At 33.2% G+C, this 13,162-nt stretch overlaps 1 long non-coding RNA gene across 1 annotated transcript; it reads right to left on the bottom strand.

Annotated features, from left to right (window-relative positions):
* Positions 1-2,667: 2,667 nt before the first annotated feature.
* LOC128178942 (uncharacterized) lies at positions 2,668-12,578 on the bottom strand. The gene is made up of 2 exons (XR_008243022.1): positions 11,546-12,578; positions 2,668-7,998 (listed from the first exon to the last, which is right to left on the bottom strand). It is a non-coding gene; the product is annotated as an uncharacterized LOC128178942 (long non-coding RNA).
* Positions 12,579-13,162: the final 584 nt, after the last annotated feature.

Raw genomic sequence — 13,162 nt, 5'->3', positions numbered from 1 at the left:
CCCCACCGGAAGCCCCCGGGATCATGATTTTCACATCTTAAAATCACAATCTTCACTATCTGAGGATGCTTCCACACAAGTTTCAGCTTTCCTGGCTAACTAGTCTTTGAGAAAAAGATTTTTAAAGATTTACTGTATACATGTATATACCTATGTAAAACTTTGACCTCCCCCCCCCCCCATTGTGACCCCACACTACCTCTAGTGGCCATGGTTTTCACAACTTTGAATCTACACTATCTGAGGATGCTTCCACACAAGTTTCAGCATTTCCTGGCGAATAAGTTTCTGAGAAGAAGATTTTTAAAGATTTACTCTATACATTGTATATTCCTACGTAAAACTTTGACCCCCCCCCCAATTGCGGCCCCACCTTACACCTGTTTGTAATGATTTTCACACAATTTTTAATCTACATTACTTGAGGATGCTTTCACACAAGTGTCAGCTTTCTTGACTGATTAGTTTCTGAGAAGAAGATTTTTTAAGATTTACTCTATATATTCCTATCTAAAACTTTGACCCCCTTCCCATTGTGGCCCAATCCTACCCTCGGGGATCATGATTTTCACAACTTATACTCCTCACTACCTGAGGTTGCTTCCACGCAATTTTCAGCTTTTCTGGCTGATAAGTTTCAGTAAAGATTTTTTAAAGATTTACTAGTTCTCTATATATTCCTACATGTACGTAAAAATTTGACCCCAATTGTGGCCCCACCTATCCCCGGGGGATCATGATTTGAACAAACTTGAATCTACGCTTCCTGAGTATGCTTCCATACGAGTTTCAGCTTTTCTGGTCAAATGGTTTTTGAGAAGATTTTTGAAAAATACCAACAAGTTTTCAATGATTTTTAATTATTTCCCCTTTAAAGAAGCATGGCCTTTTATTTGTACCATCTTTAATCCCCTTTACCGAAGGATACTTTAAGTTTAGTTGAAATGGGCCCAGTGGTTCTGGAGAACAAGTCGAAAATGTAAAAAGTTTACGGACAGACAGACGAACGCCGGACAAGAACTCACTTGAGCTTTCAGCTCAGGTGAGCTAAAAACCATCATTTGTCATTTGTTGATGGTAAACAAGTTTGAGTCATCAGACTTTAATATAGCGACTGTGATTCCTAGACTAAGCGTCAGAGAAATTTAGTGCCACCAGTGATTTTGATCAGCGTGAGCATATAGCATGTTAATAGTGTTTATTATCCCCTTGCGCAACTTGTTGCGAAGGGGATATAGCATCGCTACCGTGCGTGTGTGTGTTCGTATGTGTGTATGTGTGTATGTATGTATGTGTGTGTGTGTGCACTCCATTTCAATTTTCTAGTAAATTAATAAAAAACCTTCCAATAGTACCTACAGTTTTCAAGATAGGAAGTTGTTCTTTTGCAGATCAATTGTACATATATCAGAGGTGTGCATATTGCTAGGATTTTGTTTTCCGATAATTTATTTTTAAAAAATACAGCTTTTGAACTTAGTCATTTTTTGGCAAAATATTACTTATAGGATACCCTCATTGTACGGATAACTCCTCCTACAGTTTTCAAGATAGGAAGTTGTTCATTTGCAGATCACTTGTACATATATCAGAGGTGTGCATATTGCTAGGATTTTGATTTCCGATAATTTATCGGAACAATACCAGCTTTTGAACTTACTAAAGTCATTTTTTGGCAAAATATTGCATATAGGGTATCCTTATTGTACGGATAACTCCTCCTACAGTTCTCAAGATAGGAAGTTGTTCTTTTGCAGATCAATTGTACATATATCAGAGGTGTGCATATTGCTAGGATTTTGATTTCCGATAATTTATCGAAAAAATACCAGCTTTTGAACTTAGTCATTTTTTGGCAAAATGTTGCATATAGGGTACTCCATTTCACTGGATACGGGTTGACATGGATTATGGATACAGTTTACATAAAAGAAAACCCGGTTTGCTGTCACATTGACAGCATCTCACTTGTTTGATTTAGATCTAGTACAGGTAAATAAAATGTAGTTTTTGCAGTAATGGAGGGTTAGTAGTATGTGGTCTTCTCATTAACATAACTATATATTGCTAAATAATGCATCCCTACACACAATAACTCATGTCGCGAGGGGATGCTCCGCTTAGCGGTGCCCTTGTTTATTATACAACAGTAAGTTCATTTGTTAGGATTTTCTATAAAAACGCACAGGGGTAAAGTTTTATTTTACATCAGCCAATCAAATCAAGAAATCAGCCAATCGTGTATTGTCAGCGTGGATGATCACCACGCTTGATCACATTTTCTCCTCGAGGCACTAAAATGAAGTGAAAAGAGGAGAATTTTAGCCAGTTTTGGAAGGTGTTAAAGTTAGGTACATGTACTAATAAGCAATTGATCCATCCATTATTATTTAATTTGCAGAACTATGGAATAACACACCTGGAAAAAGTCACTTAGATTAACAGGACATTATTTGTGATAAAAGATATAATGATAAATAAAGTGTACATATGTCAAATAAGCGAAAAGTTTGCAGTTTGGGGATGAAAAATAAATTATATCTAAAATAATTTTTTCAGTAAGTACCAACAAAAGCCCCTGCGGGATTCGAACTCGGGATGTACACAAGTCCGACACTTTATTCACTCGGCTATGGAGTAAGTTATATGTTGCAGTCGATAAAATCCTTTAAAGGGGCATGGTCGCGATTTTGGTCAAAAATTATTTTTTCGATTTTAATGTTTACAATGCTTCAGTAAGGCATTTTTAATAGGCAACCAAAATGTGAGTGTCATTTGATGAGCTATAAGCGAGTTACAGAGCTTACAATTCTTCTCAATGTAAACAAAGCGTTTGTTTACATTTCGAATGTTGAGGTGAAAATTCCAGTTTAAGACCTAAAATAAATGTGTTAATCGTTAGGAACTGTTTATTTATGCTTAGAATGAATAATAAGATAGACAAACCAGCTTTAAAACGATTTTTTACTGGTATATTGAACACATGTAAACAAAAACAGGGCACGAGCCTTGTTTACATGACGAAGAATTGTGAGCCCTGTATCTTGCTTAAAACTCAACGACTGGCACCCAAATTTCATTTGATCATTAGAAATGTATTCTTAAAGCATTGCAAATAATAAAAACAGAAAAATAAAATTTGACCAAAATCGTGACCATGCCCCTTTAAATAAAACGAAAAGTCCTTTCGATCAGCGGTCAGCCATTTTGTGATGATGTGTTATTCAACCTTAACGATTGTATAAACAAACAGAATCAACCGTCCGAAATTACAGAATGGCTAATATTCAGTGGTAAAAAGTTGACTGAAGTAATTACTTTGAGGCATTAGAAAAAAAATGAATACATATGGAAAACCATTGGGGTTTGCCATATTTTCTCGTTTTGAGACGGGGTCACGTGACCCCTTCTATTGATTTACTGTCAGTCGAAGTCTCAAACCGGAAGGCACGCGTAGAACACATGAATTGAGTCTACGCGTAAGAAAATAGTGCATAAAGTTTTCATGCATATCAGTAAATATATATTATAAAAACACGCATTAAATCTTTTTAAGTCCTCTGTGTATAAACTAAATTCTATTTCGAAAATAAACAAATAGTTTTATAAATCAAAATATTCTTGCTCGGGTTCAAATGTGGAATGAGTTACGTAACTGAATGCACAACGCCGTTGACGTTTCAGTTGGTGTTCGAGCTCATTAATCAATAGAAGAGGTTGAAGGTTGAATCGAATGTAATGTTTCCAAACGCTATGTACCATTTTTGAAAAGTTGTTAATTTCATTTTGACAATCTTTCACCTGAATACTACCGAACTTCATGCGCAAGCCGAAGTTAAAATTAGGACGGATTATACACAGATGTCTTACATATTAAATAGGTGTTTCATTGGCTTCCAGTCTACTTGCGGTATGCCTGCTGTTCGTCTTTGCCTTCTCGTTCATTGACTCTTTAATTAATTAAACTGAATTAAAATTTTGAACAATGCATTGTAAGCTAAATCTATATAGATTATACAGTTTGGGTGACCAATAGATCAAATAATATATACAATCTTATCGATTAAAGAACCAAGTTAAATGTTAATGTTCATGTTGTCCGGCTTGGGGTGAATTACATTGCAAAGTAATGCATTACATTATCATTTCTTCATGAATTAGGGCATATTAAATTACTATTACCGTTACTTAATTTTCTTGAAGTAATGCATTATATTACCATCACATGAGTAAAGTAATGGATTACCATTACCATTACTTTGTGAAAAGTCAATAAATTAAAAAAAAAAGTAATTTAAAAGCTAAATAAAGAGTTAAACTTTTTGTAGATGTTTTATAGATAAAACATGCTTAAACACTTTTACAGGTTCATGTTCACTATCAGGTTCAAATCTAATGACTTATACATGATTGCTGTTGCACTTGTAGTTCTCAAAGTAAGGTTGGTCCCGTAACATTTACACGCTTATTGCGGAGTTGCCAATCTCTGTTATTTATGTCTCTGATTTTCGGAGTATGATTTTTAATGATCGTAATTCGTGTAGGTGATGCACGAGTTTGCACAAAAAAGTAGTAATTGGCGAACGGATTTATTTTTACCTATAAATTTTGCATGAATCGCTGCAAGAAAATTGTGTCAGATTAGTCGGTCTAAAAAAATCAAAATGACGACCGTGACAAACCTTTTTATTGTTAGAGTACTTGGAATCTTATTGTAAAAAGAAATATTTCTAACGTCTGGTGCCTGTGTTTGTTACCGGTATACAAATATTAACTTTGTTTATTAATTCAGCAGTTTGAGAGTTTTCGGGGTTTTCATAAACCTTGTATAACGGATACCGTCCGACTTGTGAATTTTCTCTTGGGTCACAAAATTGAATAAATCTAATGATTTAAATTATCTACCTTGATATGGTTGTTTTGATTTCCCCGGTTAGTGGTAGTTTTAAAAAATTTCCTTGGGGTCTTATTTTACATACCGTTGTGTCAATTTTCTACAATTATGAAGGCTGGGATTGAGTAAAATTTAGACAAAGTATCAGACAATTGCAAAAAAGCCAATTTTACATACTAGATTGAAACAAATAATTCAAACTCATAATTTTTGGAAGCATATTCGAGAAAATCAAGGACAATTACAAATTCAAACTTTCAAGACCCCGTTTTTCAGTACTTTCAGTACTTTGATTACAGTATACGTTCTGAAGAAAATTGTTTTTTGTTTAGCTCGATATGACCTTGATCCATGACCTACAAACTTTATTCACAGTCACTGCACATCCTTTGACCAAAGGCACTCTAGCTGTAGGTGAAGTATGAGCCAGATTGAGCGAAGGGGAGAGAAGATATGCTCCCGACAAGATATCTTAGACAGACAGACTAACGGACAGACGGATGGACAGACAGACTGATCACTATAGGGCGCCCGCAGAGAGGGCCCTAATAATGAATTAAAACAATACATGTATGTATAATTAATAAAACAATTGAGCAAATGATTATAAAGAAAAGGTGTAACTTTTTAGATCTAGATAAATTGTACTCAATTTGTAGAACGAATATTAATAGAAATGTCAAGCCTGACTGACAACCTTTTTCATGAGCCCTTGACATTTAATGGCATAAAAACCAGAAGTAACTTAAGGCAATTTACCAATAGCTAATACATGTATTTCATAGCTCATACATATATACTTACATTGAATAATCTTTCAACAGCTTCTCCAGAATGTATTTTCTCAGATCTTTAAATTTATAAGAACATGGAATAATAGAAAGGAAAACCAGTATTCTTCTATAAAAGAAAAATGCCTTCTATTCTAAAATGAATAAATCATAATTAACATGGTGAATATGGTACTATATAAGAGAAATGATGGGGAATGAAAACCCCTTCGCTGTAATAAATCATTAATCCATTTTAAGCGTGTTCGCTATAACCGTGTTTTATGGTAGAGTGTTGCTGAGCTTCCTCATCGTCGCAAACCACGGTTTTGAGTCCACAAGTTTGTGATGATGGAGAGAATCGATGTGAATCACACGTGGGTCACCGACGATGATGGAGAGAATCGATGTGAATCACACGTGGGTCACCGACGATGAGGCTTCCTATCTGCATGGTACTACCGGTATATAGAGTGTCAATGAGTTAACGGGTCTCATATCTATTACTGTGAAGTCACAAGCCTCATATCTTTTTATTTTTTTATTTTTTTTTTATTTAATGCCTACATGCGTAAAGTTGTTGACGTCTTGTAGGTAATGTGTTGTGCGTTCATTATAACATAATTACAATTTTTACAGAAAAAGTTGGGATTAACAAAGTACTTGGTAGAACATGTGATAAAAAGAATCTCATGATTTGCGATGGTATATACACCATCGGAAATCATGAGAGATCCTATAATAATATTTAATTGCAAGTTACAGAAGGGAGGTAAAATAACACGAAAAGTAGGTGGATGGGACATAGTAAACTATACACCAGTAAGTTTCTGACATGTGATGTTACATCATGCACACGGTACGGAAGGTCAACCCTTTGCAGTGAATTAACTAGGGTGGTCTAAAAAGCTTGAAAATCATGAAAAATGGGGAAAATATGAAAAGATCAACATTTTATAAAAGCCGCTATGTACAAAATTTTATAATTTTACACATTCTGACTGGTAATTTTCCTCAGAAATTGGTGATTGGCTTGAAGGTATTTGTACTGAATGGGAACAGAGGAAATTCTAGTTACAGAGTTCAAAAGACACTCATCCCCTGGCTACAGTGAAATGTGTATATAAAAAAGAAGAAGGAAAAAAAGCTGTTTCTGCCACCTTAAGCACCACAGAAACTGGGGATAAGCACTAGCCCTATGCGTCTTAACTGGCTTGAGATGGATTTAACATTTTGATGAGGAAAAAATACCATGCTAGATTACCAGAGATTACCGTATATTGTGTGTTGGGGGGGGGGGGGGGGTCTAACTTAAAAAAGAAAAAACGCCCAATAGATCTCTATTTTGTCTATCATGGAGCGTGATGACGTTATAGGCGTATTAGGCGGGAACACTGCCAATAATAGGACTAATGGGGAATAAAAAAATAAACAGGGTGTCCCAGAATATCTAATACCTTTTATCTTTTAATATCTTTTGATTAAATTTATTCACAAAAAAATCAAATGCTTTCTTATAAATGAATATGATGAAAATTTTCACTCAACAAATTTCACATTCATAAGATTTAGACAAATTGAGCATTGTTTTTAAATACTTTAAAGAGAGTGCTCCAAATGTCGTCCTTTTTTTTTTTATCAATGGCAACATCAAGTCATGAGTAAAATTTCTCATAACAGCCAATGTTTGGATCAAACATTCTCAAATCTTCTCACTATTTAAAGAATCTGTCGCTTGTTATTTGTTTTTCACCAAGGTATGCCTGCTCTCTTGTCCGATGAATCTTGATTAAAATTCCATTCAACCAAAGAAACATATGCAATTTTGTGACATTATGACCGAGCTTGGTGAGCTGTAAAATAGGACAGGAGACTTCCGTAAAAGTTATATCTTTATTGTTGAATGTCCGGAAAAGAAATGATCGGACAAAAAAAAAAAGATAGCGTCCCCTGTCCAGCGCATGAGAATTGTGACCGCGTAGATTTTACGGTGCTAGAGAATTCGTCTGGATCTGCATCGGTCGTGTGCAGTACGAACCGGGTGAGGGAATGTTGGCGTAAATGGTATAAGGTTGTGGCGCGTTGTATGCCGTAAGGTATAAACGAAGGGTAAGTTTGCCGTATTCCCGAAGGTCCACCAGAATACAGTTCCAGAGAAATAAACAGACAATTGATGCAGGATTCCACATTTATTGGACGAGACTCAACGATGGCAACATTATAACAATTTAACAGACAGACATGTTATACAAGTCGGATATGGCCAGTAGTGGTCTCCGGACTCAAGACTCTGGGTGAGTCGGACGTGGCCGAGGCTGTCCGCCGCATTCCAGACTGCGGATTGACAATTGTACATAACTATAGATAGATATTATATTTAATAGAATGTGTGATGTCTTTAAACAAAAAGTTGTTAACGATATAAGCAATGCATCAAAATGTATATTATATAAACATGTTGTTGATCATTTTTGTTTACAAGTTTACCTAAAGAAACCAATTCATGTAAAATATCGTAAATTAATTACACGCTTACGGTTGTCCTCACATGACTTAAAGATTGAAACAGGGAGGTATGATAATTTAACACGTGATTGTCGAAAATGTGAATCTTGCAACTTAAATGTAATTGAAAATGAGTTCCATTTTTTACTTATTTGTCCATCACTTCGTAGTTTAAGAGATAAGTATATTAAAAAATACTACTCCCGAAAACCAAGTGTCTATAAAGTTTTACAGTTATTATCTACCTCTAATACTAAAGAACTGTGTACTTTAGGTAAATATTTATGTTATGCAAACCAGCAACGAACTCTCCATGTGAATTATCCAAATTGATTATGTACACTTTGTTTTTCTTACTGTTTATTTAATATGTATATGTTCATATGTATAACCTATGAGACATTTGTCTCTTGGAATAAAGAACTTGAACTTGAACTATATATAAGAAACTGAACAATGAGTATAAATTGACAGGTGATGACATAAGTAAGCTGAGTCAAAGGTTCAATTTAATTCAATTTATTTCACTCAAACCGTCAACATGACGGTACATGAGGCACACACACACACACACACACACACACACACACACACACACACACACACATATATATATATATATATATATATATATATATATATATATATATATATATATATATATATATATATATATATATATATAAATATATATATATATAAATATATATATATATATATATTTTTACAAATGTAGGTATAGAGTCAGGGGTACATGTACAGTACAAATTAGAGAGAAAAAAATATCAGAAAAAAGTACAAATGTTCAAGGAGGAGAGACTGATTAAAAAATTTCATCTATAAATAAACAGAGTTTTTGAGTTTTTTAAGTTTTAAAATAGACAATAATTCACAAAATTTAAAAGTGTTTGGTCTTTCACAAAATCTAGGTTCCAAGTATTTTTGTCTAATACATGAAAGAGCATTACATTCTAATATAAAGTGCATTTCATCAGCTATTTGATTTTTATTACATAATGTGCAACATCTTTCATTTAGAGGAATGCCTAACCATCTACCAGTTTCTACAGGAAGTCGGTGATTCGACGTACGGAATTTAACAAGTATTTTTCGAAGTTTTGATGGTAGAATACTCAAATATTTTTCATATCCAAAATTTGAAAGTTCTATATATATGACCTTTTGAAGAATTTGCAATATCAGCCGACCATTTCTGCACAAACTGGTCTTTAAGCCTTTGCTTGACAGCATTTGTAATCCAATCAACATTTACAGTACATTGTTCATTCCAAATGTTTGAAAAACCACACTTATTAAAAATAGAATGTATACAATCAATCCATGGGTTTTTAGAAAAGTCATTATTACATTGATTCAATAAGTATTTGTAAAGTATATGAACAATTTTATTTTCTGGCCCGGTGAACAATTTTTCCCAGTATGAAACCATTCTAGTACATATATTAACAGATAACGGAAACCTTACGGTTTCTCCATAAACCTTGTATGATGGGATACAGCTTTTAAATTCAGTATATGTTTCAAAAATTTCAAATGAATACGTTCTATAATTTCTATACTTTCAAAGCCCCATACTTCACATCCGTATAATAATACCGGCATTAATACTTTATCGAAAAGGTCTAACTACAATCGACAGGTAAATTAAATTGCCTTATTTTCCTGATGACCCCATACATAGCCTTCTGTGCCTGTTCACATAGATGTGTTTTTGCTTTTCTGAAAGACCCTGAACGTGAAAAAACAATTCCAAGGTATTTAAACTCTTTCACATTTTCAGTTATTTCATTTCTAAAGTAAAATTCCCTTTTTATCATTGGACCTTTAGAAAATACCAATATTTTTATCTTTAAGTTATTTATATTAACCGTTAAAATTCCATTGCTCACAGTATAAATGAAACTCGTTCAGAGCATTTTGTAAATCATCAGGCGTTTCAGCAAGAATTACAGTGACGTCAGCATATAAAAGAATACATAGTTTAAAATACATAAACAGGTCATCCTCTAAAGGTTTGGTAACACTCTGTAACCCAATTATATTTTTATCAATCAAGAACTTTTCTAAGTCATTAATATATAACGAAAATAAAAATGGCGACAAATTTTCACCTTGGCGTACTCCAACATTACAGCTGAAAAATTCGAAAGATAAGCCATTCATACTGATTTTTGACTTAACTTCCATGTACATGTTTTTGATATAATTAAAACATTTCCCATTTATTCCATTTTTTATTAACTTGCTCCAAAGACCATTTCTCCAGACAGTGTCGAATGCCTGTTTAAAATCAAAATCAACAAAAGCACAAAAAAGTTTTTTTCTTCATGGACGTAAGAGTATGGGATAAAAACTGTAGTGTTATTATATGGTCTAGAGTTGAATAGTTTTTTCTAAAACCTGCCTGGCTTTCGCTGATAACGTCAATCTCTGATGCATATATCTCTAATCTATTGCTTAATATACAAGTAAAAAGTTTTCCTAGGCAACTTAATAATGTTATCGGTCTATAGTTCTCAGGATGTGTTGGGTCGCCTTTGTTTTTATATATGGGTTTCACAATACTTACAAGCCATTCATCTGGAATAAAACCATTGTCAAAAATAATATTAAACAAATTGTTACATAAAGGTAGAAATAAAGAAACTGTTGCCGAAATGTGTTCATTAAGCACCTCACCATACACAGCGGCTTTATTATTTTTGAGTTTCTTTACAGCTTCTAATATTTCTTCATCTCCTATGGTACTGTTAAGAATAGTATCAGACATTTCGATTTCAGCATTCGATAAAAAATCACTATATTCTATATTGGGTTCATCGTCATTTTCACAATCATTAATACCTCTTAAGTAATCAAACATATTAATATCAAGAGCACACTCTTTCGATGATTTTGATGTATTTAAGATTTTCCAATATTCCTTGGAGTTTGTAGAGCGCAAGTTCTTAAGTTTTCTAGTTAAATCCGTTTTGTAACCTTTGATGCATTTATCTATTGTGTACGTGCTTGTATTTTTTACTCATTTCTTTATGGTTGTCTTTGTTTTCAGATGACTGACATTTTTTATGAATACGTTTAGCCAAATGAAAGTTCTTCCTTGCTGCTCTACATTCTCCATTGAACCATGGTTTCTTGTTCATTGTATTTGTATTATCCGACGAAAAGATTTTATTATATTTTAAGCCAAATGTTATTCTAGCTGCTCCGGAAAAAACATCACATAATTCTTTGGTAATATTGGTAATATGGCTTCGGCTAATGTTCTCGCCAAGCATTGACAAATCGTGTAATTTGTTATCAGTAGATATTACAGCTGATCTATCGATATTGTTACAAAAGTCGTCCGCTTTACCTGGACACCATGATTTTACACTTGAGTGATTTTCACCTATACAACTGTGGGTTGGTTCCTTACTACAATATGAAAAAGAAAACGATATAGGGTTGTGTACATCTGAATAAAAATCGCAAAAATCAATGACATCAAAGTTCTGTAAAATTCTAAATACATTCGTAGTAGCTAGAACATAGTCCACAGTACTACTGTTTTTACAAGTTGTCCCGCCTATATTTTTATCACTGCCAAATCGGCTATTAACAACATTGTAGATTTTATCATTTTTTACAAAATTCAATTAACTTATATCCATAATTATTCACAATGTTATCTTGAACAATTCTCTTAAGCGGTATATTATAGCTTTCAAAGACCAATGCCGGTTCAACAATATCAGGTTAAAAAATATCTGTACATCCATTTAGATGCGCTAGAAAATCATCAGAAATAAAGAAATCATTCAAATGACCAACTCTGGCATTAAAGTCGCCCATAAGACAAACACATTTAGATTTATTTGTAATATTATTTAACTCTTGTTCTATTTCTATAAAACAATCGGGTGATGCGTATCTACTACCTTCAGGCGGTATATAAACAACGCCGCATAATAAGTCGTCAGTGGAGTTCAGTAACATTTTGTCTAATTTAAACCAAAACACATATTTACAGTCTGTGTTAATTATTTTTATATACTTAACAATGTTATCCCTGACCGCCAAGATGATTCCACCAGATATAAAATAATTAAATAAACTCAATGAGTCTTTGATGTCCAAGAAATGAAAAACTGATAATTGCACAATGTTGTTTTAAGAGATTAACAGTCCTTGAGACATGGCACGCTGTCTCTTTGAAATCACATATAGAGTCCGAAAAGTGTCAATCAATAAATGAATAAGTAACTTTGTAAGAAATAAACTGTGAGAAAATATCACGAACAGATGTTGAATTTTAAAAGTAAAGTCCAAAATAAAGTTATAATTGAACAGTGAATTTTGCACGGTGATAATATCATAATTCAAAGAAAAATACGTTTTTCTCTCAAAAATTTTCGTCAAAAAAAAGCTAAACAATTTTACTTTTTATTTGCGTCACAATTAAGCAGTTTTGACCGAATAGTATTTAATTGATATATGTCATTGAATTTCAAATGGTATCAGCTATTAAGTTCTGAAACACCCTGTGCCTTAACTACTAGTGTCTTTCAAAGAATTTGCACAAAAATATGTATTGTTTCGTTGTCGATAATGGCATTTACATGATGAAAGGTATTGACATTTCTTATTTTGCAACTTTAAAAAATAGTTGGAAAGTTTGCATTCATTCATAAAACAGTAATTTTAAGAAAAAATATCTCAAAAATTGAGACTTTAATAATTTGTTAATGTTTTGTGATTAAATTAATAGGCATTTGCGCCAAATTATATTTTAAGGTCGTGTTGTAACAATTTTCAGGTAGCCACGTTTTGCATTTATTTTGGGAAGGTAAGGTATTGTCTTATTTAAATATAAACCAACAAAATTTCCCATGACAATACAAACAACGGATTTGTAAATGAATTGAACTATGCGGAAAATACAGGACTAATTACAGAAGATTTCTCAAAGTCCTTCAAACCCGTATATTTT

Source organism: Crassostrea angulata, chromosome 3 (assembly GCF_025612915.1).
Source record: "Crassostrea angulata isolate pt1a10 chromosome 3, ASM2561291v2, whole genome shotgun sequence".
Classification (NCBI taxonomy): Eukaryota; Metazoa; Mollusca; class Bivalvia; order Ostreida; family Ostreidae; genus Magallana; species Magallana angulata.
This window is presented reverse-complemented; position numbering and strand designations above follow the sequence as displayed.